This window comes from Eumetopias jubatus, unplaced genomic scaffold (assembly GCF_037043125.1).
Source record: "Eumetopias jubatus isolate StellerSeaLion01/CBP00866 unplaced genomic scaffold, mEumJub1_p1.0 scaffold_11, whole genome shotgun sequence".
NCBI classification, from domain to species: domain Eukaryota; kingdom Metazoa; phylum Chordata; class Mammalia; order Carnivora; family Otariidae; genus Eumetopias; species Eumetopias jubatus.
Genome location: NW_028274817.1, coordinates 55,803,921 through 55,830,704, shown reverse-complemented (window position 1 = coordinate 55,830,704; position 26,784 = coordinate 55,803,921). Strand labels below are relative to the sequence as shown.

At 35.8% G+C, this 26,784-nt stretch overlaps 1 protein-coding gene and 1 pseudogene across 1 annotated transcript in view; one reads left to right on the top strand and one right to left on the bottom strand.

Annotated features, from left to right (window-relative positions):
* The window catches only part of DACH2 (dachshund family transcription factor 2), a 902,406-nt gene that overhangs the window by 307,923 nt on the left and 567,699 nt on the right, over window positions 1-26,784 (top strand). The window lies entirely within an intron of this gene.
* On the bottom strand, window positions 22,826-23,433 carry LOC114207386 (small ribosomal subunit protein eS8 pseudogene; annotated as a pseudogene).

Below are 26,784 nucleotides of genomic sequence, written 5' to 3'. Positions count from 1 at the left end.
TTCCCCTTATCTCTATATTTTGCAAATTTTACTATGTTAGGTTTTGGTGTTGGCCTGCTTTTGTTGATTTTGATAGAAGTTCTGTATGCCTCCTGGATGTGGATATCTGTTTCCTTCTGCAGATTAGGGAAGTTTTCAGCTATAATTTGCTCAAATAAACCTTCTGGCCCTTTTCCCCTCTCTTCTTCTGGTATTCCTATGGTACGAATGTTATTACACTTTATGAGGTCATTGCATTCTGTAGGTCCACATTCATATCCAATATTTTTCTTTCCCTCTTCTTTTCAGCCTCGTTGTTTTCCATAATTTTGTATTTTATATCACTTATTAGTTCTTCTTCTTTTTACATTCTTGTGGCAAGTACATCCAGTCAGTTTTGTATCTTGGCTATAGCATTTTTTGTTTCAGGCTGACTAGTTTTTAGGTCTTTTATCTCTGTGGTCAGGGACTCCCCGTTGTCTTCTATGCTTTTCTCACACCCAGCTAGTATCCTTATGAATGTTGCTTTAAATTCTGGATCAAGCATATTACTTACATCTGTTTTGATTAGATACCCAGCCATGACCTATTCTTTTTCTTTCTCTTGGGATGAATTCCTGCACTGTGGCATTTTGTTTAGTTCTCTGTTTTATTCTCTGTGATAGGAAAGCCTGTTATGTTTCCTGCTCCTGAGAGTAATGGCTATATTAAAAATGGCCTGGGGCTTCAGGAAGTGTTTCTGGTGTATGCTGTGTGCACTCTGCTGCTGCATTTTGGCTGCTCTTTCCCTCAGGACAGTCCTCTGCAGAGTTTCTCCTTGCCTGCAGTGGGGAGTGTTCAGACCTTGGTCAGTGTGTGTTGAATTTCTTTTTCCTTTGTCAGTATTTCTTTTTTTAAATTTTTTATTGTTATGTTAATCACCATACATTACATCATTAGTTTTTGATGTAGTGTTCCATGATTCATTGTTTGTGCATAACACCCAGTGCTCCACGCAGAATGTGCCCTCTTTAATACCCATCACCAGGCTAACCCATTGCCCCAACCTCATCCCCTCTAGAACCCTCAGTTTGCTTTTCAGAGTCCATCGTCTCTCATGGTTCGTCTCCCCCTCCGACTTACTCCCCTTCATTCTTCCCCTCCTGCTATCTTCCTCTTTTTCTTTTTTCCTAACATATGTTGCATTATTTGTTTCAGAAGTACAGATCTGTGACTCAACAGTCTTGCACAATTCACAGCGCTCACCATAGCACATACCCTACCCAATGTCTATCACCCAGCCACCCCATCCCTCCCACAGTGTGTGTTGAATTTTAACTAGATGTGCTTGGGAATGTTTGTTAAAAGAGGCCAGATCCAATTTCCACTAGAGTTGAAGCTTTGCAGCACTCTATGGTCAGTAAACTTGGTGTGTGCTGGGTATTTTTCTGGTCTTGGGGAAGGACCTCCTGCTCTGGTTCTCAGCCACACTTACCCTAGTAAAGAAGCACCTGCAGAGAGCAGGTGGGTGGGGTTTGGTTTAAGTGTCTGAGGGCTCGCTCCACTGTTGGTGTTGTTCTCCTCACTGAAGTAGATCTGTGCTGATAGGTGGGAGGAAAATAGCACATGCCCTCTTCCTCATCCCTGGAGGGGGGAGGGTATGCCCACCACTCTCCAGGAAGACCTGAGAATGAATGAACAACCTCCCCTCATGTGTCCCAGCCATTCCTCAGATCTCTGCCTTCACCCTGTCTGGGTCCAGGCCATCTGCTCACCTGGCAATGCAGTACACATGTGTTTTATCTCAGACAGGCTATCTGAGCTTCAAAACTCCAAACTGTAGATACTTGGCATGGCACGTACCCACACTGGTCCTCTGGGAATGTGTCACAGTGCTGGGACTGATGCATGTTTGTCACAGAAGGGCAATCACACTAATGCACAGGAGATTGGAACGTACAGTAAAGCACAGCAAAAAGCCAGTTGTCCAGGTTACCTGCCCTTAACAGGTGTCTCTGCACCTATGCTAAGAAATGAGAAGCTCAATGTTGCCTGCTGGTTTTTTTGACCCCTGATAAGTAATGCCGCCTCCCCCAGATTCACTCCAAGAAGAGGGAAATATCTCTCCCAGTGCATCCCAGGGGATCTTGAGATAGATAGATAGTGCAATACACTTCTGGGCCTCTGTTCTTTTCCACAGGAGCAATGCCGTACTCACCAGGGTCCACATTGACCATGGTACAGACTTCTAAAACTCCAGTTTTGGAGCTCTGATGATTGTAAAAACTCATGATAATCAGCCCCTCTTGTTTTTCCAGTCAATGGTTTTGGGCAAGTGTTTTTCATGTGATCCTCTGTGCAGTGTTTCCCCCCCTCTTCTCTGTGATCAGTGCTCCCTCCCCTCTGAAACATCCACCATTCTTTTCTCCTCCAAATCATGTCTCTGCCCCTCCTACCTTCTACAATGTGACCTCTTCTATCCCTCTGGTTGTGCAGTTTATTCTCAGTCCTCAGATTGATTTCCTGGCTGTTCAGAATGATTTGATATTTATCTTGCTGTGTTCAAGGGATGAGGCAAGCATAGTGTCCTCCACCATTTTAACCTCCTTTGGCTGGTTGTGTTTTTAAAGAATTGGTCCATTTCATAAAAGTTATAAAATTGTGGGCATAGAGTTGTTCATAATATTTTATTACTATCCTTTAATATCCATGAGATCTGTAGTGATGTTCCTCTTTCATTTCTGATGTTAGCAACATTTGTGTCTTCTCTATTTTTTCATAGTTTGCATGGTTAGAGTATTACTGATTTTATTGAACTTTTCAAAGAATCAACTTTTGCTTTTGTTGATTTTTTTTCTATTGATTTCCTGTTTTCATTTTCTTTTTTTTTTTAAAGATTTTATTTTTTATTTATTTATTTGAGAGAGAGAGAGAATGAGAGATAGAAAGCACGAGAGGGAAGAGGGTCAGAGGGAGAAGCAGACTCCCTGCTGAGCAGGAAGCCCGATGTGGGACTCGATCCCGAGACTCCAGGATCATGACCTGAGCCGAAGGCAGTTGCTTAACCAACTGAGCCACCCAGGCGCCCTCCTGTTTTCATTTTCATTAATTTCGATTTCACTTACTATCTCTTATGTTCTGCTTACTTTGGATTTAATTTGCTCCTTTTTCTGGTCATAAAATGGAAGCTTAGATTACTGATTTCAGATATTTACTGTTTTAAAATATACGCATTCAGTGCTCTACATTTCCCTCTGAATACTGCATTCAATGCATCCCACAACTTTTGAAAAGTTATATTTTCATTTTCATTTAGTTTGAAATATTTTTAAAATATTTTAAAAAATTTTTAGAGAGTTTGTTTTGTTGCTACATGTGTTTTTTGGAAGTGTGCTCTTTAGTCTTCAGGTATTTGGGATTTTCTGGCTTTGTTATCGATTTCTACTTTAAATCCATTATGGTCTGAGAGCTGACATTGTACAATTTCTCTTATTTTAAATTTGTTGAGGTGTATTTTATCGTCCTGAATGTGGTCTATCTTGGTGAATGCTACATGTTGGCTTGAGAAAAAAATACATATTTTGCTGTTTTTTTAGAGCAGTCTGTATATGCCAATTATATCCAGTTGGTTGATGATACTGTTGAGTTCAACTATGTCCTTACTGATTTTCTGCCTGTTGGATCCGTTGAAGTCTAAGACTATAATTGTAGATTCATTTATTTCTCCTTGCAGTTCTATCAGTTTTAGCCTTACATATTTTGATGCTCTGTTGTTTGGATCATACTCATTAACAAGTGTTGTGTCTTCTTGGATAATTGACCCTTTTATCTTTATGTAATGGCCCTCTTTAACCCTAATAATTTTCCTTGTTCTGATGTCTGCTCTGTCTGAAGTTAATATAGCTAATCAAGTTTTTTTTTTTATTAGTGTTAGCATGGTATATCTTTCTCCATTCGTTTACTTTTAATCTACATGTGTCTTTATATTTAAAGTGGCTTGCCTGTAGACACATATATTCAGATCTTGTTTTTTGATCCATTCTGATAATCTCCATCTTTTTATTGGTACATTTTAGACCATTCACATTAAAAATGATAACTTACATAGTTGGATTAATATCTATCATATTTATTACTTTTTCCTATTTGTTGTCCTTGTTATTTGTTTCTATTTTTGTCTTCTACCCTTCTTCTGCCCTCTCTCATTTTAAATGAGCATTTTATATCATTCCATTTTCTCTTATTTCTTAGTATATTAATTATACTTGTTCTTTTTTTTTCTACTTTTTTTAGTGATTGCCCTAATGTATACAATATGCATTTAAAACGAACCCAAATGTAATTTCAAATAACATTATACTACTTCCCAATTAGGGCAACTACCTTATAATAGCAAAATATTTCTAATTCTTCCCTCTTGTACTTTGTACCATTGCTATCATTCAATTTCACTTATATATAAGCTATAATCATTGAATACATTGTAATTATTTTGAACAAACTGTCATTTGTTAGGTAAATTAAGAAAAACAAAAGTTAAAGTATTTATTTTACCTTCACTTATTCTTTCTCTAATTCTCATGCTTTATGTGGACTGAATTTCTGACATATTTCTTTTTCTTTCTCTCTGAATAACTTATTTTGACATTTTTTTGCAAGGAAGATCTACTGGCAACAGATTCTTTCTTTCTTTCTTTCTTTCTTTCTTTTTTTCTTTCTTTCTTTCTTCTTGTCTGAGAAAGTCTATTTCCTCTTAACTTTTGAAGGATAATTTCACAGAATACAGAATTCTAGATTGGTGTTTTGTTTTGTTTTTTTCTCTCAACACACTCTCTTCTTGCTTGCATGGTTTCTGAGAAGTCAAATTTAGCTCTAATCTTTGCTCTTCTATAGGGAAGGTGTTTTTGAATCTGACTTCTATCAGGATTTTTTCTTTATCTTTAATTTTCTGCAGTTTGAATATGATATGGCTAGACATACTTAAATATAGTTGTAATACTGATGTCTTGTGGTACTCAAGGAATTCTCATTCGTGAAGACAGATAGCAGTTCTGTGAGTAACAACAATTGTAGGGGCCAGAGTACTACATGCTTTTTATATCAGCCAGACAGAGAAAAAGGATCATGAGGCATGGCCTTTTATATGTATTAACTGTGTTTATGACTGGTTGAGAGCAGCTAGGCATTCAGGGGCAAAGTCACCCACATGAAAGAATCTCATCAATCAATTTAACTTACACTGTTGTGTAAATATATATGTATTGTGTACCTAAATACAAGTTTATTAATTTATTAAATTGAAATTTATTGATTGATTGATTAAAAATATTTATTGAACACATTTGCTGGGTTTTGTTCTAGGCACAAAAATGTAATAATGAACAAAACATAATGACACCTCTGTTACAGTTGAGGCAGATAGATGATCGACAAGTAAAGAATAAATTGCAAGTCATAGGAAGTAAGTGTTACGAGGAAAAATAAAGCAGAGAAAACAAAATGAGAATGATTTGGGGTGTTCTTTCAATTAGGATTGTCAGGAAAGGTTTTTCTAATAAGGAGGCATTTGAGCCTGAATAAAATGAGTGACCATGCAACCTACATATTGGGCAGGAAATTTTTGGGCAGAGAGAGCAGAAGGTTCAAAGGCTCTGAAGCTAACATTTTAAGGCCTAGTCTGGTGAGAGAAGGGTGAAACTTTTTTATCCATTGGTATTTGTTTGGAGGATGGCAGATTCAAAAGTGGATTGTCCCTGGCAATACTTACCAATACATCCATGAAATATGACATAACACAGTGGTTGAGTTTGAATAAAACACCTCCCTTCATTTAGTAACTATATTTAGTCAATTGTTCTGGGAAATTTGATTGGCAAATTACATGAAAGGCAAATTTTGCTCTTTAAATCCTCTTACACATTGCTCTTTTTACCATCTCAGAGTCTAAGTTTTTAAATGAAACATCCAATCTCCTCCTCTTACTTTTAAAGATCTTTTATAGTTTATGCTATTTTTGTATTATATTTTACATAATTAAATTTTCATAAAAAAGCTAAACATTGGGAAGAGCTCCAAGTCAAAAAGAATTCTTCAATTTGACATTAATGATAATAATTATATATTATTATTTATTTATCACTTATGCATTTGTATATATTTTAAAAATATATTTACATATTTACTTTATATATAAATACATGTAATTTTAATTCTAGTATAGTTAATATACAGTGTTATATCAGTTTCAAGTGTACAATAATCAGTTACAATCAATTACTGTAGTAATTGAACAATTCTATATATTACTCAGTGCTCATCAAGATGAGTGTACTCTTAATCCCCTTCACTTATTTCACGCATCCCCCACCTACATCTCCTCTGGTAACCATCAATATGTTCTCTATAGTTAAGAGTCTGGTTTTTTGGTTTGTCTCTTTTTTTCTTGTTTGTTTGTTTCTTAAATCCCACATATGATTGAAATTATATAGTATTTTTCTTTCTCTGAGTGGTTTATTTCTTTTAGCATTTTACCTTCTACATCCATTCATGTTGTCACAAATGGCAAGATTTCATTCTTTTTTATGGCTGAGTAATATTTCATTGTCTATGTATAATAGATCTTCTTTATCCTTTCATCTATCAATGGACCCTTGAGATGCTTCCATAAGTTGGCTATTGCAAATAAATAATACTGCAATAGACATAAGGATGCATATATCATTTCAAATTAGTGTTCTCATATTCTTTGGATAAATGCCCAGTAGTGGAATTACTGGATCATATGGTAATTCTATTTTTATTTTTTTGATGAACTTCTAAACTGTTTTCCACAGTAGCTGCACTGGTTTGCACTCCCACCAACATTGCAAAAAGGTTCCTTTTTCTCCACATCCTTGTCAACACTTGTTTCTTGTGTTTTTGATTTTAACCATTCTGACAGGTAGGGGTGATATCTCACTGTGGATTTGATTTGCATTTCCCTGATAATGCATGATGTTGAGCATCTTTTTATGTACCTGTTAGCTATCTGGATGTCTTCTTTGGAAAAATGTCAATTCATGTCTTCTGCCCATTTTTTGAATTGGGTTATTTGTTTTTTTGGAGTTGAATTGTGTAAGTTCTTTATATATTTTGGATACTAAACCTTTATCAGATATGCAGTTTGCAAATATTTTCTCTTATTTAGTAAGTGGTCTTTAGTTCTTTTAGTTTCCTTTGCTATGTGGAATGTTTTTATTTTGATGTAGTCCCAATAGTTGATTTTTGCTTTTGTTTCCTTGCCTAAGGAGACATATCTATAAAGATGTTGCTACAGCTGATGTCAAAGAAATTACTGCCTGAGCTCTCTTCTAGGATTTTTATAGTTTCAGGTCTCCCATTTAGGTCCTTAATCCATTCTGAGATTATTTTTGTGTATGGTGAAAGAAAGTGGTCCAGTTTCATTCTTTTGCATGTAGCCAACCTGTTCTCCCAGCATCATTTGTTGAAGAGGGATTTTCCCATTGCATATTCTTGTCTCCTTTGTCTAAGATTAATTGACCATATAATCATGGGTGTATTTCTGGGCTCTCTATTCTGTTCCATTGATATGTGTGTCTATTTTTATGCTAGAACCATACAGTTTTGATTAGTACAACATTTTAGTATATATCCTTTCTTTTTTCAACTGATGAGGTTCTTTATTGAGATGACATAATCAAACCTGGGACGTAGGATTTGCATAGGATGACATATTTTATTCACATCAATTCAGGTACAGGTGTAGAAAATATAATTTTGAATAATAATGCTTACTGTGTGCCATGTAGTCCAAATGCTTACCATGTAGTAATACACGTAATCACCCAAACGACCCTATTAGGAAGGTATTATGATTATCCCTGTTTTATTTATTTATTTTATTTTTATTATGTTAGTCATCATACAATACATCATTAGTTTTTGATGTAGTATTAAATGATTAATTATTTGTGTATAACACCTGGTGCTCATTGCAAAACATGCCCTCCTTAATACCCGACACTGGGCTACCCCATCTCCCCACCCGCTCCCATCTGAAACCCTCAGATTGTTTCCCGGAGACCATAGTCTCATGGCTCATCTCCCCTTCTGATTTCCCTCCCTTCAGTTTTCCCTTCCTTCCCCTAATGTCCTCTGTGCTATTCTTTATGTTTCACAAATGAGTGAAACCGTATGATAATTGTCTCTCTTTGCTTGACGTGTTTCACTTAGCATAATCCCCTCCAGTTCCATCCATGTTGATGCAAATGGTGGGCATTCATCCTTTCTGATGGCTGAGTAATATTCCATTGTATATATGGACCACATCTTCTTTATCCATTCATCTGCTGAAGGACATCTCATCTCCTTCCACAGTTTGGCTATTGAAGACATTGTTGCTACGAACATTGGGGTGCATATAACCCTTTTTTCCACTACATTTGGATCTTTGGGGTAAACAACTAGTAGTGCAATTGCTGGGTCATAGGGTAGCTCTATCGTTCACATCTTGAGGAACCTCCATACTGTTTTCAAGACTGGCTGTACCAACTTGCATTCCCACCAAAAGTGTAAGAGAGTTCCTCTTTCTCCACATCCTCGCCAACATTTGTTTTTTACTGCTTTGTTAATTTTTACCATTCTAACTGGTGTAAGGTGGTATCTCAATGTGGTTTTGATTTGAATTTCCCTAATGGCTAAGGATGTTGAATATTTTTTCATGTGTTTGTTAGCCATTTGTATATCATCTTTGGAGAAGTGTCTGTTCATGTCTTCTGCCCATTTTTTGACTTGATTATTTGTTTTTTGTGTGTTGAGTTTGAGAAGTTCTTTATAGATCTTGGAAGTCAGCACTTTGTCTATAGTGTCATTTGCAAATATCTTTTCCCATTCCGTGGGTTGCCTCTTAGTTTTGTTGACTCTTTCCTTTGCTGTGCAGAAGCTTTTTATCTTGATGAAGTCCCAATAGTTCATTTTTGCTTTTGTTTCCCTTACCTTTGGAGACATGTCATGAGAGAAGTTGCAGTGGCCAATGTCGAAGAGGTAACTTCCTATGTTTTCCTCTAGGATTTTGATGGATTCCTGTCTCACTTTGAGGTCTTTCATCCATTTTGAGTTTATCTTTGTGAATGGTGTTAGAGAATGGTCGAGTTTCATTATTCTGCATGTGGCTGTCCAATTTTCCCAGTACCATTTATTGAAGAGACTGTCTTTTTTCCATTAGACACTCTTTCCTGCTTTGTCAAAGATTAGTTGACCATAGAGTTGAGGGTCCATTTCTGGGGTCTCTATTCTGTTCCATTTATCTATGTGTCTGTTTTTGTAGCAATACCATGCTGTCTTGGTGATCACAGCTTTTTAATGTAGCATGAAATCAGGCAACGTGATGCCCTCAGCTTTGGTTTTCTTTTTCAACATTCCTCTGGTGATTCAGGGTATTTTATGGTTCCATACAAATTTTAGGATTATTTGTTTCAGCTCTTTGAGAAATGCCAATGGTATTTTAATAGGGATGGCATGGAAAGTGTAGATTGCTCCGGGCAGCATAGACATTTTAACAATGTTTATTCTCCTAATCCATGAACATGGAATGTTTTTCTATCTCTTTGTGTCTTCCTCAATTTCTTGCATAAGAGTTCTGTAGTCTCTAGAGTATAGATCCTTTACCTCTTTGGTTAGGTTTATTCCTAGGTGTCTTATGGTTTTTGGTGCTATTGTAATTGGAATCGATTCCTTAATTTCTCTTTCTCAGTAACATTGTTAGTGTATAGAAAGGCAACTGATTTCTGTGCATTGATTTTGTATCCTACCACACTACTGAATTGCTGTATGAGTTCTAGGAATTCGGGGGTAGAGTCTTTTGGGTTTTCCACATAAAGTATCATGTCATCTGTGAAGAGAGAGAGTTTGACTTTGCCAATTTGAATACTGTTTATTTCTTTTTGTTGTCTGATTGCTGAGGCTAAGACTTCTAGTACTATGTTGAACAATAGTGGAGAGAGTGGGCATCCCTGTCATGTTCCTGATCTTAAGAGAAAAGCTCTCACCTTTTCCCCATTAAGAATGATATTTGCTGTGGGCTTTTCATAGATGGTTTTATGATATTGAGGAATGTTCCTTCTATCCCTACACTCTGAGGAGTTTTAATCAGGAAAGGATGCTGTATTTCATCAAATGTTTTTTCTGCATCAATTGAGAGGTTCACATGGTTCTTGTCTTTTCTTTCATTAATGTGTTTTATCACATTGATTGATTTGCGAATATTGAACCACCCTGGCATCCCAGGAATAAAACCCACCTGGTCGTGATAGATAATCTTTTTAATGTACTGTTGGATCCTATTGGCTATGATCCTGTTGAATATCTTGGCATCCATATTCATCAGGGATATTGGTCTGTAATTCTCCTTTACGACGGGGTCTTTGCCTGGTTTTGGGATCAAGGTAATCCTGGCCTCATAGAACTAGTTTGGAAGTTTTCCTTCCATTTCTATTTTTTGAAACAGCTTCAGAAGAATAAGTATTATTTCTTCTTTAAATGTTTGGTAGAATTCCCCTGGAAATCCATCTGCCCCTGGACTCTTGTTTTTTGGGAGTTTTTTGATTACTGCTTCAACTTCGTTACTGGTTATCGGTCTATTCAGATTGTCAATTTCTTCCTGTTTCAGTCTTGGTAGTTTATAAGTTTCCAGGAAAGCATCCATTTCTTCCAGGTTGTTCAGTTTATTGGCGTATAGTCGTTGATAATAATTTCTAATAACTGTTTCTATTTACTTGGTGTTAGTCGTGATCTCTCCCCTTTCATTCATAATTTTATTAATGTGGGTTCTTTCTCTTGTCTTTTGGATAAGTCCGGCCAGAGGTTTATCTATCTTATTAATTCTTTCAAAGAACCAGGTTCTAGTTTTGTTGATCTGCTTTACTGTTTTTCTGGTTTCTATTTCATTGATCTCTGCTCTAATCTTTATTATTTCTCTTCTCCTGCTTCGTTAGGTTTTATTTGCTGTTTTTTCTCCAGTTCCTTTAGGCATAAGGTTAGGTTGTGCATTTGGGATTTTTCTACTTTTTTGAGTGAGGCTTGGATGGCTATGTTTTTCCCCCTTAGGACCACCTTTGCAGTATTTCATAGGTTTTGGACCAATGTGTTTTCATTCTCATTGGTTTCCATGAATTGTTTAAGTTCTTTAATTTCCTGGTTGACCTAAACATTCTTGAGCAGAGTGGTCTTTAGCTTCCAAGTGTTTGAATTCCTTCTAAATTTTTTCTTGTGATTGAGTTCCAGTTTCAAAGAATTGTCGTCTGAAAATATGCAGGGGATAACTTCAATCTTTTGGTATTGGTTGAGACCTGATTTGTAACCCAGTATGTGGTCTATTCTGGAAAAAGTTCTGTGTGCATTCGAGAAGAATGAGTATTCTGTTGTTTTTAGGGTGGAATGTTCTGTATATCTCTGAAGTCCATCTGGTCCAATGTGACATTCAAAGCTCTTGTTTCTTTGTTGATCTTCTGCTTAGATCATCTGTCTATTGCTCAGAGTGGAGTGTTGAGGTCTCCTACTATTAAGGTGTTATTTTCAATATGATTCTTTATATTGGTTGACAGTTGGCTTATGTAGTTGGCTGCTCCCATGTTGGGGGCACAGATATTTACAATTATTAGATCCTCTTGTTGGATAGACACTTTAAGAATGATATAGTGTCCTGGGCGCCTGGGTGGCTCAGATGGTTAAGTGTCTGCCTTCGGCTCAGGTCATGATCCTAGGGTCCTGGGATTGAGCCCCGCATCAGGCTCCTTGCTCGGCGGGAAGCTTGCTTCTCCCTCTCCTTCTACTGCTACCCCTGCTTGTGCTCTGTCGCTCTCTCTGTCAAATAAATAAATAAAATCTTTTAAAAAAATGATATAGTGTCCTTCTGTACCTCTTACTACTATCTTTAGCTTAAAATCTAATATTTCTGATATCAGAATTGCTACCCCAGCTTTCCTTTGAGTTCTGTTGGCATGAAAAATTATTCTCCATCCCCTCACTTTCAGTCTGGATGTATCTTTAGTTTCAAAATGAGTCTCTTGTAGACAGCCTATGGATGGGTCATGTCTTTTTATCCAATCTGCAACCCTGTGCCATTTCATGGGAGCATTTAGGCTGTTCACATTGAGAGTGACATTGAAAGATATGATTTCAGTGCCATCCTGTTGCCTGCGAAGTCCCTGTTTCTACAGATTGTCTTTGTAAATTTCTGGTCTATACTACTCTTAGGGTCTTTCTCCTTTTATAGACCCCCCTTAATGTTTCTTGCAGGGCCAGCTTGGTGGTCACATATTCTTTCATTTTCTGCAGGTCCTGGAAACTCCTTGTCTCTCCATCCATTCTGATTGACGGCCTTGCTGGATCAAGTATCCTTGGCTGCATGTTCTTTTCTTTTAGTACCCTGCATATATCTTGCCAGCCCTTTCTGGCTTGCCAGGTCTCTGTGGACAGGTCTGATATTATTCTGACATTCTTCCCTCAGTACGTAAGAAATCTCTTTCCCCTAGCTGCTTTCAGGATTGTTTCCTTGTTTCTAAGATTTGCAAGGTTTGCTGTTATAGGTCGAGGTGTTGATCTATTCTCATTGATCTTGGGAGGGGTCCTCTCTGCCTCTTGGACATGAATGCTTGTTTCCTTCCTTAGATTAGGGAAGTTCTCAGCTACGATTTGCTCAAATACATCTTCTAGTCCTCTCTCTCTCCACCCCCTCAAGGATCCCAATAATTCTGATATTGGAACGTTTCATGGTGTCATTAATCTCTTTCAGTCTGATCTCCTGGGCTTTAAATAGTTTATCCCAGGCCTCCTCAGCTTCCTTCTTTTCTATCATCTTATCTTCTACCTCACTAATTCATTCTTCAGCCTCATTTACCCTGGCTGTCAGAGTATCCAGTGTAGGCTGCATCTCATTCATAGCATTTTTAATTTTGGCCTCATTAGATCTTAAATCTGCCCTTAGAGATTCTATATTGTTGCTAATATTTTTCTCAAGCCTAGATATTGACTTCATAATTGCTACCCTGAAGTCTATCTCTGACATCTTGCTTATATCCATATCCATTAGGTCTGTGGGAGAGGCCTTAGTCTCTCATTCTTTTCTTTGTTGGGGGGTCCTCCTCTTAGTCATTCTGTTGAGGGGTGGTTGAGGGAATGTACAGAGTCCAAAGTATTAACCACCATTGAAGCAAGATGCATCTGTCTTATAGGGACCTTAGGTTTGTTGTCTTCTTGTTCTTCCAGGCGCTCTTCTGGGGAAGCGGCCTGCTGTGCTGTTATTCAGGCAACCCTGTTTGGGCAGAGTTGCTCTGCCCCCTGTCGGAGGGGGGGGTGGGCTCAGTGAAAACTGTTTTTTTTTTTTTTTTGAGCTTTTGTTCTCTGTTGGCTTTCCCTGGCAGGTTTCTGCATCTCTTCCAAATGTCAGAGCAGAAGTGACCGCCCTGAAACCTCTGTCCCAGAACAGAGAAATCACAGTCTGCTCTTCACTGAGGTCTCCAGAACACACAGTCTCCATTTGTGTCTGTGTTGCTAAAAACTGCAACCTTCCCTGTTGTGCGCCAGCAACTTTCTCAGAGATCCATCCCAGGGCCAGGCACATCTCCACCTTTGTGCTTGTAAAACCACGAGCAGCCCCTGGTTCGCGAGCACACACCCCCGGCTCCTGGATCCTGTCTTGGGGCTGGAATAAAGTCCTTTTCTCCACCGCCACTGGTGTGCGAGTCTGTGCCTGGTCCCCAGCACAGGGCGCTTTTGCGCTCTGGTGTTATATCACCTTCCTGGTGTCAGCATATGGTGGCTCCCTCCCCCTTCTGTTTATTTTCCTATATCTGCCTGCAGAATCATGGCTCCGCCCTTCGTACCTCCTAACCATGGGAGATATTCTGCTTGTAGAATTCCAGATATATATTTTTACATCTCAGGCTGATTTCGTGGGTGTTCAGAATGGTTTGCTAGATATCCAGCTAAATTCAGGGGACTGGTTGAAATAGGATGCCCTACTCCTCTGCCATCTTGCCTCCTATACTCGCTTTTTAGTATATCTTGAAATGTCAGATTGTGATACTTTCAGCTTTATTTTTCTTTTTCAAGATTATTTTGGCTCTTTGGGGTCTTTTATGGTTCCATAAAAATTTTAGGATTATTTTTTCTAGTTCTGTGAAACATGCTTTTGGTATTTTGATAGAGATTGCATTAAATCTGTAGATTGTTTTGGATAGTATTGACATTTTAACAATAGAAAATATTTTTAAATAAAAGCAATAAGAAATATGTTTTTATTTTTTATTTTTATTTTTTCAAGTTTTTATTTACATTCCAGTTCGTTAACATACAGTATAATATTAATTTCAGGTCTAGAATTTAGTGACTTACCACTTATATACCACACCCAGTGCTCATCATAAGTGCCTTCTTTTAGGGGTATTTTTAATCATAAGTAATTGGTTTCAAATCATGAAAGCATTCCAAAAATAATTTTTTCACTTCAAACATAAAAATAACATGTTCTTTTGTTCTTCTTTTATAACAAGTTTACCCATGTAAAACTGATTTTCATATGAAGTTTATGTGTAGATCAGAATAAAATATTTATAGAAGCTGTATTGAACTATTAACTATTAGAAGACATCTAGATGCCACTCAAAAAAAATTTTAAGGGTTAATTATAGTTTTGCAAGAACTTTAACCCTGACTTTAGAATGCTTTCTGAGAAAGTTCTTTCAGTTATTTAAAAAAATTCTTTGAACCCCCACTATGTACCTGGCACCATGCTGTAAGCTTTATATGTTTGCTCATTTGAATTCATGAGGATTCAATTGTATTTTAATAACCTCTAAGTTTGTGTGACAAAGTAATGTAGAATGCAAATATATTTTTCTGACCTTTAACTTAGCAAACTTAACTTGTAAATATTAAAGATAATTTAAAGGTCCTAGTTCGTTCTTTGTCGTCTCACCTTTTTGAGATAATGTTTAGTTTCACTTAGTGAATGAGAGGCCTTTAAATTTCAGTTTACCAAATCTAATGATTAGAATGGCAATTGTTTTGTAATGAAAACAGCTCTGATGTGATAGTAAATGTGCAGACCTGGTGCTATTAAGTAGAGTGCTTAGAATTTCTATTCCTAAAGTTAAATTTCTTTACTCAAATTCTCTTTGATAAAATGAAAATACCATTAACAGGATCTTGAAATTTTTTAATAAGCCTATAATAAGAAGTTGTCTTTGTATTATATTATTGATTTCTTCATTATTTACTGTTTAACTAGTATAAAATTGTCCAGTGATTCTCAAAATGTGTTTCTACAATTGAATTGCTAGTTTAACCTTAATTTGAAAATCAGGTTTGCTCCCCTTAAATCTTAATAACTCAGAAACTTCTTTTTTGATTTCATAATAAGTGAAGAATTTGTTACTTAAAAATAAAAGAATGAAAAGCTAAAAACCTCAACCTGCTATCACTGGAATAAAGCATTATAGGGATCACTGTGTTTTCTTAAAGAAAGAAACTAAAAAAATTTTTCATATTAATAAGTGTAACAGCAATTTAATAAATATTATCAAGGGAGAAATTTTGCTTTTGAAATAGGAAAGGACTGTACATGTTAACTCTATATAGGAATATTATTTTTATTGCTATAAAATTACTAAATTTCAAACTCTTATGTGTCAATAAATTATGAATGTTATGTTTAAAGTGTAAGTTTGCTCTGGGCTTTCTTTCATTGAAGAATGGTTTGTGTACTCTAACCATTTGTAAAGTTGAATTCTGTTATATAGAGCTTATTTTTTAAAGCACATATTTGATTATACTACAGATCAAATCTCACCTTTAGAAACATAACCAATGCATACCTTAATGCTGAATAAGTAGTATGCACTTAACACATGCAAGATACTCTACTAAGCACTTACATTTTGGGGTTTTAGCATATATAAGTTGCTCTTTTAAACATGAGGATCTAAAATTTTAAAATTATTAATTATTCATTACTAGAATGTACCCTTCTTTTACAGACAACAAAACTCAATGATCTAAAAAGTTTTAAATTTTTCCTGAGAACTGATAACAAGGGAAATAATGCTTATCTGTCAGTAAGTAGAGCATTAAGCAAGGAAACTTACAAGGGGGACTAGAACAGTGCTTCAATATGGAATTATATTCTAAATTAACACTTTTCACCAAATTCACATGTAAAATGAAAAAAAAAGAGATCCATGATGTTACAAAATTTTTATTACCTATTCTCCCATCACAATGAGATATATAATTGCAAACATAATTGCAGTATAACATTATTATTTCTTTCCTTGCACAAATTGCTAGTTTTAGTGACTCCTTATAAATCTAGTTCAAATGAATACTGATTTTTAATTTAATGAAAAAAACAAACAAAAAAACTGCCCAAATGTTTAATGCAGCTGCTAGCTTAAAATTGAATTAAATGGTCTTGAATTGTAATTATACTTATTAAAAAAAATCTATGAATTCCAGCATAACTTCTTAGTAACACTCTTCCACTTGAATACCTTGATAATGTGTGAGGAATGACTTGTGTCATCTTTGTCATCCATATATATCCCAATTCAGAAAACAATGACTCAAGTGTTTGAGGGAAACATTGTTTGCATGAATGGATTAAAGATTCATTTATTCAATTGTTCTTTAGTGAATAAATTCCAAATACTGTTAACTTACACATAGTGTTTCTTAACATGGGATCAATGGACAACCATTACATCTAAGGAGTATTAAATTGAGGGTAAGGTTATCCTTCCTACTCCCACCTCCAGTGTTTGGAAGAAGAAGATTATGCAAATAAAATTGTGAAAGAAAATTTTTTTTATTGCTAGAAAAAGCTTAATGGTGTTTTAGAAGTGATATTGCACCTCAGAAAAGGAGCAATGCATCTTTAAAAGCTTAACTACAACTTCTTTACTTTTCTCAAATTCTCTATAAATATTTCATGACAATTTAACAAAGTGTCATTGAAACTGTATAGGTGATTGATGTGACTCATGTAAGATCAACATGAAATGTTTGTAAATGTCAGCAAAATGTGACCATCTATAAGCATATAAGGATGGAGTTTCCATGAAAGTGAAAAACAAACAGAAAAATGTTTATCTTATTCTTTGCTTTCTGGTATGCAATTACAAATTCATAGAAGAAATTTCCATTTGATTTTCCTTGGAGTTCATGTCATCAAAGGTCTAATTTACTTTTGACATTCACCCTTTCAAAGCCTTGGTCTCTTATTCACTGGATACGTTTCCTCTATCATCTATGGAAAAATAATAGAGTCAAAATTTCTTAGCAAAATGATAATAAGTTTGGAAAGTATGGGCAGAACCTTGACCAAAAACTTTCTGTAGAAATTATAGGAGGCTATCAACTTGCATTGTCACCAAAGAGTTCTTGTTTACTCACATAAAGAAAAAAACATTGTTGGTTTCCCATTTAACTGAATAAAATACTGATATAAAAACAAATATAATAAGATAGAGAATAAAAAAGAAGGAAAAAATAACAGATTAAGCTATAAATATATAAGGAGAGTACACCAGTAGCTCACTCTAAATGAAATAGTTTCTTTTTTTCTTTTAAATTCCACTATAGTTAAAATACAGTGTTATTTTAGTTTCAGGTATACAATACAGTGTTTCAACAAATTCATACACAACCAGTACTCAACATGACAAGTACACTCCTTAATCCCCTTCACCTATTTTACCCATCCCCCCACCCACCTCCCCTCTGTTAACCATTAGCTTCTTTTCTACACTTAAGAGTCTGTTTCTTGGTTTGACTCTCTTCCCCACCGCGGTTTTTTTGTTTGTTTGTTTGTTTGTTTCTTAACTTCTACATATAAGTGAAATCATATGATATTTGTCTTTCTCTGACTGACTTACTTCACTTAATATTATACTGTCTATCTCCATACATGTCTTTGCAAATGGCAAGATTTGATTCATTTTTATGTCTGAATAATATTAAATTGTGTAGGGGTGCCTGGGTGGCTGGATTGGCTAAGCACCCGACTCTTGATTTCTGCTCAGGTCATGATCTCAGTTTCATGAGTTCGAGCCCCATGTTGGGCTCCATGCTCAATGGGGAGTCTGCATGAGATTCTCTCTCTCTATCTCACTCTGCTCCTCTCCCCAATCACTTTCTCTCTAAAAAATATAAATATTTAAAAAATGTGTATCTATACCACATCTTCTTTATCCATTCATCAGTCGATGGACACATGGACTACTTCTATAATTTTATTGCAAATAATGCTGCAATAAACATAAGGTTGCATGTATACCTATAATTAGAATTTTTGTATTTTTTGGGTAAATACACAGTAGTATGATTACTAGATCATAGGGTAGTTCTATTTTTAACTTTTTGAGGAACCTCTATACAGGTTTCCACAGTCGATACACCAGTTTGCATTCTAACCAACAGTGCACAAGGGTTCCTTTTTCTCTACATCCTCAACAACACTTGTTTTTCTTGTTTTGTTGATGTTAGCAATTCTGACAGGTTTGAGGTGATATGACATTGTAGTTTTGATTTGCACTTTTCTGACGATGAGTGATATTGAGCATCTTTTTATGTGCCTATTGGCCATTTAGGTGTCTTCTTTGGAGATATGTCTGTTCATGTCTTCTGCCCATTTTTTAATTGAATTATTCATTTTTTGGGTGTTGAGTTTTATAAGCTCTTTATGTATTTTGGATACTAACCCATCACTGGATGTGTCATTTGCAAATATCTTCTCCAATTCCATAGGTTTTCTTTTAGTTGTGCAGAAGCTTTTTGCTTTGATGTAATCCCAATAGTTTATTTTTGCTTTTATTTATTTTTTTGCCTCAGGAGACATATCTAGAAAAATGTTGCTATGGCCAATGTCAGAAAACTTACTGCCTCTGCTCTTTTTTTTAAAAAAATATTTTATTTATTTATTTGACAGAGAGAGAGAGAAAGAGAGAGAGGACAAGCAGGGGGAGTGGCAGGCAGAGGGAGAGAGAGAATTGGGCTGCCCACAGAGCAGGGGGAGCCTGATGTGGGGCTTGATCCCAGGACCCTGGAATCATGACCTGAGCCAAAGGCAATTGCTTAACCAACTGAGCCACCCAGGTGATTTCTATGGTTTCAGGTCTCACATTTAGGTCTTTAATCCATTTTAATTTTGTTTTTGTCTATGGAGAAAGAAAGTAGTCCAGTTTCACTCTTTTGTATGTAGCTGTCCAGTTTTCCCAACATCATTTTTGAAGAGACTATCTTTTTCCTATTGGATATTTTTCCTGTTTTGTCAAAGACTAATTAGCCATATAATTGTGGGTTTATTTCTGGGTTTTCTGTTCTGTCCATTGATCTATGTGTCTATTTTTATGCCTGTACCATACTGTTTTGATTATTACAGCTTTGTAATACAATTTGAAGTATGGAATTGTGATGACTCCAGCTTTGCTTTCTTTACCAAAGTTGATTTGTCTCTTCAGGGTCTTTTGTGGTTCCATATAAATTTTAAGATTGTTCTAGTTCTGTGAAAAATGTTGGTGGTATTTTGATAGGGTTTGCATTAAATGTGTAGATTGCTTTAGGTAGTATAGATATTTTAATAATATTTGTTCCACCAATCCATGAGCATGGGGTATCTATCCATTTCTTTATGTCATCTTCAATTTCTTTCATTCTTGTTTATAGATTTCAGAGTACAGGTCTTTGATCTCTTTGGTTAGGTTCACTCTTAAGTATCTTATTGTTTTTGGTGCAATTTTAAATGGGATTGTTTTCTTATTTTCTGTTTCCAGTACCTCATTATTGGTATACAGAATTGTAACAGAATTCTTTTTTTTTAAGATTTTATTTATTTATTTGCTAAAGAGAAAGACAGTGAGAGAGGGAACACAAGCAGGGGGAGTGGGAGAGGGAGAAGCAGGCTTCCCGCTGAGCAGGGAGCCAGATGCGGGGCTCAATCCCAGGACCCTGGGATCATGACCTGAGCCGAAGGCCGGTGCTTAACAACTGAGCCACCCAGGCGCCCCTGTAACAGAATTCTTCACATTAATTTGTATCTTGCAACTTTTCTGAATTCATTTATCAGTTCTAGTAGCTTTTTGTTGGACTCTTTAGGGTTTTCTGTATATAGTATCTTGGCATCTGCAAATAGTGAAAATTTTACTTCTTCCTTACCAATTTAGATGCTTTTTATTTCTTTTTGTTGTTTGATTGTTGTGGCTAGTATTTCCAGAATTATGTTGAATAAAAGTGGTGAGAGTGGACACCCTTGACTACTTCCTGACCTTGGGGGGAAAGTTCTCAGTTTATCAGCGTTTAGTATGATACTTACTGTGGGTTTTCATATATGGCCTTTATTATGTTGAGGTAAACATAAACCCTACTTTGTTTAGGGTTTTTATTCTAAATGGATGTTGTATTTTGTCAAATCATTTTTCTACATCTATTTAGATGATCATATGGTTTGTATCCTTTCTCTTATTGATGTGATGTTATCACAGTGAATGATTTGTGGATATCATTCTTGCATCCTTGGACTAAATCCTGCTTGAATGGGATGATTCAACTGGGAAGGTGAATGATTTTTTTTAAATATATTGTTGGTTTCTGTTTGCTAGTATTTTGTTGAGGATTTTTGCATCTATATTCATCAGGGATATTGGTCTGTAGTTCTCCTTTTTTTTGTGGTGTCTTTACCTAGTTTTGGTATCAGTGTGATACTTGCTTCATAGAATGATTTTGGAAGTTTTCTTTCCTTTTCTATTTTTTGGAATAGTTTGAGAAGAAGAGGTATTAACTCTTCTTTAAATATTTGGTATAATTCGCCTGTGAAACAATCTGGTCCTGGAATTTTGTTTGTGGGGAATTTTTTGATTACTGACTCAATTTCTTTCCTGATTATTGGTCTGTTTAAGTTTTCTATTTTTTTTTGTTTCAATTTTGGTAATTTTTTTGAAGATTTTATTTATTTGAGAGAGAGAGACACAGCGAGAGAGGGAACACAAGCAGGGGGAGTGGGAGAGGGAGAAGCAGGCTTCCCGCCGAGCAGGGAGCCTGATGCGGGGCTCGATCCCAGGACCCTGGGATCATGACCTGAGCCGAAGGCAGACGCTTAACGACTGAGCCACCCAGGTGCCCCTCAATTTTGGTAATTTATATGTTCCCAGGAATTTATCCATTTCTTCTTGTTTGTCCAATTTGTTGGCATATAGTTTTTAATATTCTCTTACATTTGTTCATATTTCTGTGGTGTTGGTTGTTATTTCTCCTCTCTCATGTGTGATTTTGTTTAGATGGTTCCTTTCTTTTTTCTTTTCTTTTTTTTTCTTTTTGATGAGTTTGGCTAGAGGATTATCCATTTTGTAGGTCCTTTCAGAGAACCAGATCCTGGTTTCATTGATCTGTTCTCTGTTGTTGTTTTTGTTTGTTTTTAATTTCTATGTCATTTATTTCTGTTCTAATCTTTATTATTTCCTTCCTCTACTGGCTTTAGGCTTCATTTGTTTTTCCTTTCCTAGTTCCTTTAGGTGTAAGGTCAGGTTGTTTTATTTGAGATCTTTCTTGCTTCTTAAGATAGGCCTCTGCTGCTTTATATTTCCCTCTTAGGACCGTGTTTGTTGTATCCCAAAGGTATTGGTTTCATTTTCATTTGTTCCTATGTATTTTTTAAATTTCTTCTTTGATTTCATGTTTGACCCATTCATTGTTAATAGTATGTTGCTTTACCTCCATGTTATTTGTGGTATTCCCCAATTTTTTCTTGTGGTTGACTTCAAGTTTCATAGTGTTGTGGTCAAAAATATGCATGGTATGATCTCAGTCTTTTTGTACTTGTTGAGGCCTAATTTGTCACCTAATATGTGATATATTCTGGAAAATGTTCCATGTGCACTTGTAAAGAATGTGTATTCTGCTGTTTTAGGATAGAATGATCTGCATATATCTGTTAAATTCATCTGTTCCAATGTATCATTCAAAGCCACTGTTTCCTTGTTTATTTTCTGTTCAGATGTTCTGTTCACCAAAGCAAGTGGGGTGTTAGAGGCCCTAGTATTGTTGTATTAGTATTGATTAGTTCCTTTATGTTTGTTATTAACTGTTTTATGTATTTGAGCACTGCATAAATATTAAAATTGTCATATCTTCTTGTTGGATTGTCTCCTGTATTAATATATAGTGTCTTTCTTTGTCTCTTGTTACAGACTTTGTTTTAAAGTCTATTTTGTGTGATATAAGTATTGATACTATAGCTTTCTTTCCATTCATATGATAAATATTTCTCCATCCCCTCACTTTCAATCTGCAGGTATCTTTAGGTCTAAGATGTGTAGGAATAATATAGATGAGTCTTGTTTTTTTTTAATCTGTTCTGTCACCCTATTTCTTTTGATTGAAACTTTTATCCCATTTACATTCAAAGTAATTTTTTAAAATATTATATTTATTTATTTGAGAGAGAGTGAGAGAGAGCAAGAGTGCAGGGGAAGGAGCAGATGAAGAAAGATAAGCAGACTCTCTACTGAGCACAGAGCCCAAAATGTGGCTCGATTTCATAACCCTGAGATCATGACCTGAGCTGAAATCACAAGGTGTTCACTTAACTGACTGAGCCACTCAGGTGCCCCCCAAATAATTATTGATGGGTGTGTATTTATTGCCATTTTGCTACCTGATTTGTTGTTGTTTTTGTAGTTTTTCTGTCTCTCATGGTTTGCTGGGGATTTTTAGTGATATATTTTGGTATCTTACTCTTTATTTTTTCATACCTATTAGTGCTTTTGTTTAGAACAATAAACACCTTTATTACATGTTCAAAGATAGAAAGTAAGAAGATTTATTTGCCTTTCTGAGATTTTCTTTTCCTCGGATGGAAGTTTACCTCCTTGTCCTCTAGCATATAGCCATCTTCTTGGCCACATTGGCCTGTTTTTGAAATGAGGCATGCAAGAAGCTTGCCCTGCTGGCACTGCTCCTCTGGAAAACTGCTGATTTTGGCATTTTTTTCTTTCATTATATTTATTTTGAATTTTCTGGGTTTTTTTTTAATTTCTTTCTCCCTTGGTGTCAGCTTGCCCCCCTTCTTGTGGCCAAGGGGCAGTGCATAGCAGGACTCATACCACTGTGGGTTGTCAATGAGCATGATACAGTTCTTCACCAGGATCTTTGTGTGGACTAGTTCCTTGTTGGATGCATTGTAGACAACACTTTAATCCTTGTTTTACACATACAACAATCAGAGCCCCAGACAAAGTTCCCCACATCCAGCCTCAAAGCATGGTTCTTCTTGTTGGCTCCCCACATGTGGACTGTATGAATGTGGCAGGGGCCAATCTTAGTGTTGAGAGTGGGGCATCCTTGCTCATACTTCTGCTTTTTATGGTAGGACTTTCTCTTGCCCCCAATATTGTGGTGCTTGTGCCAGTTGTCCTGAGAGATTCCCATCACTTGGCACTAGTTGTAAAAGAAGTATTACTGTTTTTTGATTTGTGGTTACCATTCACCTTACATATAACATCTCCTGCATATAGCAGTCTATATTAACTAGACAGTTGCTTATTTTTGAACTCACTCTTTACTCTTTTCCCCTCCATGGTTTAGATATTTGGTATCATATTTTACATCCTTTTACTTTGTGCTTCCAATTTTTCTTACTCTTACTTATTGTTTTTTGTTTTCCACTCACAGAATCCCACCTAACATTTCTTGCAGGGCTGTTTTAGTGGTCATGAATTCTTTTAAGTCTGTTTACCTGGGAAACTCTTTATCTCTCCTTCTATTCTGAATGACATCCTTGTTGAATAGAGTATTTTTGGCTGCAGATTTTTCTTTTCAGTACTTCAAATACATCATGCCACTCACTTCTGGCCTGCAAATCTGCTGAAACACCTGAAATAATTATGGGGTTTCTTCTGTATGTAAATGTGTTTTCTCTTACAATCTTTAAAATGATCTCTGTGCCTCCTGAATCTGGATCTGTTTCCCTCCCCAGATTTGGGAAATTTTCAGGTATTGTTTCTTCAAATATGTTTTCTGCCCACCTTCCTCTCTCCTCCTGGGATCCTTATAATGTGAATATTGCTATGCTTGATGGAGGAACCATTTCTTAAAGTTTATTCTCATTATGAAGTATTTGTTTATCTCTCACATGCTCAGCTTCATTATTTTCAATTACTCTGTCTTCCAGATCATTGTTATGTTCCTCGGTTTCCTGTTGCATATTATTTATTCCATCTATTATATTTTTAATTTCACTTATTGAGTTCCTCATCTCTGATATGTTATTTTTTATCTCTTTGTCAAGGGTCTCACTGATGTCCTCCACCCTTTACTGAAGTCCAGTGAGTATCTATTTTTCCATGTTTTCTTATAATTTAAATTCCAGTTAGTTAACATACAGTGAAATATTAGTTTTAGGCTTACAATATAGTGATTAACCCTTCCATAAAACACCCAGTGCTCATCACAACAAGTGCGCTTCTTAATCCCCATCACCTATTTAACCTGTCTCTCTGCCCCCCTCCCCTTTGGCAACCATCACTTTGCTCTCTATACTTAAGAATCTGTTTGTTGTCTTGCCTCCTTCTCTTTATTTTCCCCTTATGCTTATTTGTCTTGTTCCTGAAATTCCACATATGAATGAAATCATATGGTATTAACATATGGTATTTGTCTTTCTCTGATTGATTTTTATCACTTAGCATATTATTCTGTCTCTACCCATGTCATTGCAAGTGGCAAGATTTCATTCTTTTTATGGCTAATATTCCATTATATATACCACTTCCTCTTTATCCATTCATCATGGGTGCACATTTGGGCTCTTTCTATAATTTGGTTATTGTTGATAATGATGCTATAAACATTAGGGTGCATGAGTCCCTTTGAATCAGTGTTTTTAAATCTTTGGGTAGATACCTGGTAGTGCAATCACTGGACCATAGGGTAGTTGTATTTTTAACTTTTTGAGGAAGTTGCATACTATTTTCCAGAGTGCCTGCAACAGTTTACATTCTCATTAACAAGGCAAGAGGGTTTCCCTTTCTCCCCATCCTCTCTGGCACCTGTTGTTTCTTGTGTTGTTGATTTTAGACATTCTGACAGGTAATGTCTCATTATAGTTTTGACTTCTATTTCCTTGATGATGAGTGAGGTTGAGCATTTTTTCATGTGTCAGTTGGCCATCTGGGTATCTTGTTTGGAAAAAATGTCTATTCATGTCTTATGTCCATTTTTCATTGAATTATTCATTTTTAGGGTGTTGAGTTTTATAAGTTCTTTTTATATTTTGGATAATAACCCTTTATAAGATCTGCCGTTTGCAAATATCTTCTCCCATTTACAGGGTGCCTTAGAGTTTGGTTGATATTTTTCCCTTCATTGTGCAGAATCTTGTTATTTTGATGAAATCCCAATAATTTATTTTTGCCTTTTTTTCCCTTCCTCCAGAGACATATCTAGAAAGAAGTTATTTTGGCGTATGAAAAACGGTTACAGCCAGTGTTCTTCTCTTGGGTTTTTAAGGTTTTAGGTCTCACATTTAGGTCATTCATCCATTTAGAATTTATTTTTATGAATCATGTAACAAAGTGGCCCAGTTTCATTCTTTGCATATTGCTGTCCAGTTTTCCCAACAGCATTTGTTGAAAAGACTCTTTTTCTCATTGGATATTCTTTCTTGTTTTGTTAAAGATTAATTTACTATATAGTTATAGGTTTATTTCTGGGTTTTCTATTCTCTTCCACTGAAATGTGTCTATTTTTATGCCAGTGCCATACTGTTTTGATCATTACAGCTTTTTAATATAACTTGAAGTTCGGATTGCAATGCCTCCAACTTCACTTTTCTTTTTCAAGCCTGCTTTGGCTGATTTGGGGTATTTTGTAGTTCCATGTAAATTTTAAGACTGTTTGTTCTAGCTTTGTGAAAAATGTTGGTGGTATTTTGATAAGGATTGCATTAAATGTGTATATTGCTTTGAGTAGTACAGATATTTTACCAATATTGCTTTTTCCAATCCATGAGAATGGAATATTTTCCCATTTCTTTGTTTCATTTTCAATTTCTTTCATTAGCGTTTTATAGTTGTCAGAGTACAGTTCTTTCACCTCTTTAGTTAGGTTTATTCCTATTCCTAGGTATCTTATTGTTTTTGGTGCAATTGTAAATGGGATTGATTCCTTAATTTTCCTTCTGCTGTTTCATTATTGGTATATAGAAATGCAACAGATTTCTGTACATTGATTTTTTTTTTACTTAATCTTTTTCTTTATTAACATATAATGAACTATTTGTTTCAGAGGTACAAATCTGTGATTCATCAGTCTTACACAATTCACAACACTCACCACAGTATATACCCTCCCCAAAGTCCATCACCCAGCCACTCCATCCCTCCCACTACCCTCCATTCCAGCAACTGTCAGTTTGTTTCCTGAGATTAAGAGTCTCTTATGGTTTGTCTCCCTCTTTGGATTCATCTTGTTTCATTTTTCCTTCCCTGCCCCTACGATCCTCTGTCTTGTTTCTCAAATTATATCAGTGAGATCATATGATACTTATCTTTCTCTGATTCACTTATATATATCCTGTGAGTTTACTGAATTCATTCATCATTTCTAGCAGTTTCTCATGGTGTCTTTTGTGTTTTCTATATAGAATATCATGTGATCTGCAAATAGTGAAGGCTTTACTTTTGCTGTAGATTTCGAAGGCTTTTATTTCTTTTTGTCGTCTGATTGCTGTGGCTAGGACTTCCAGTATTATGTTGAACAATAGTGGTGACAGTGAACATC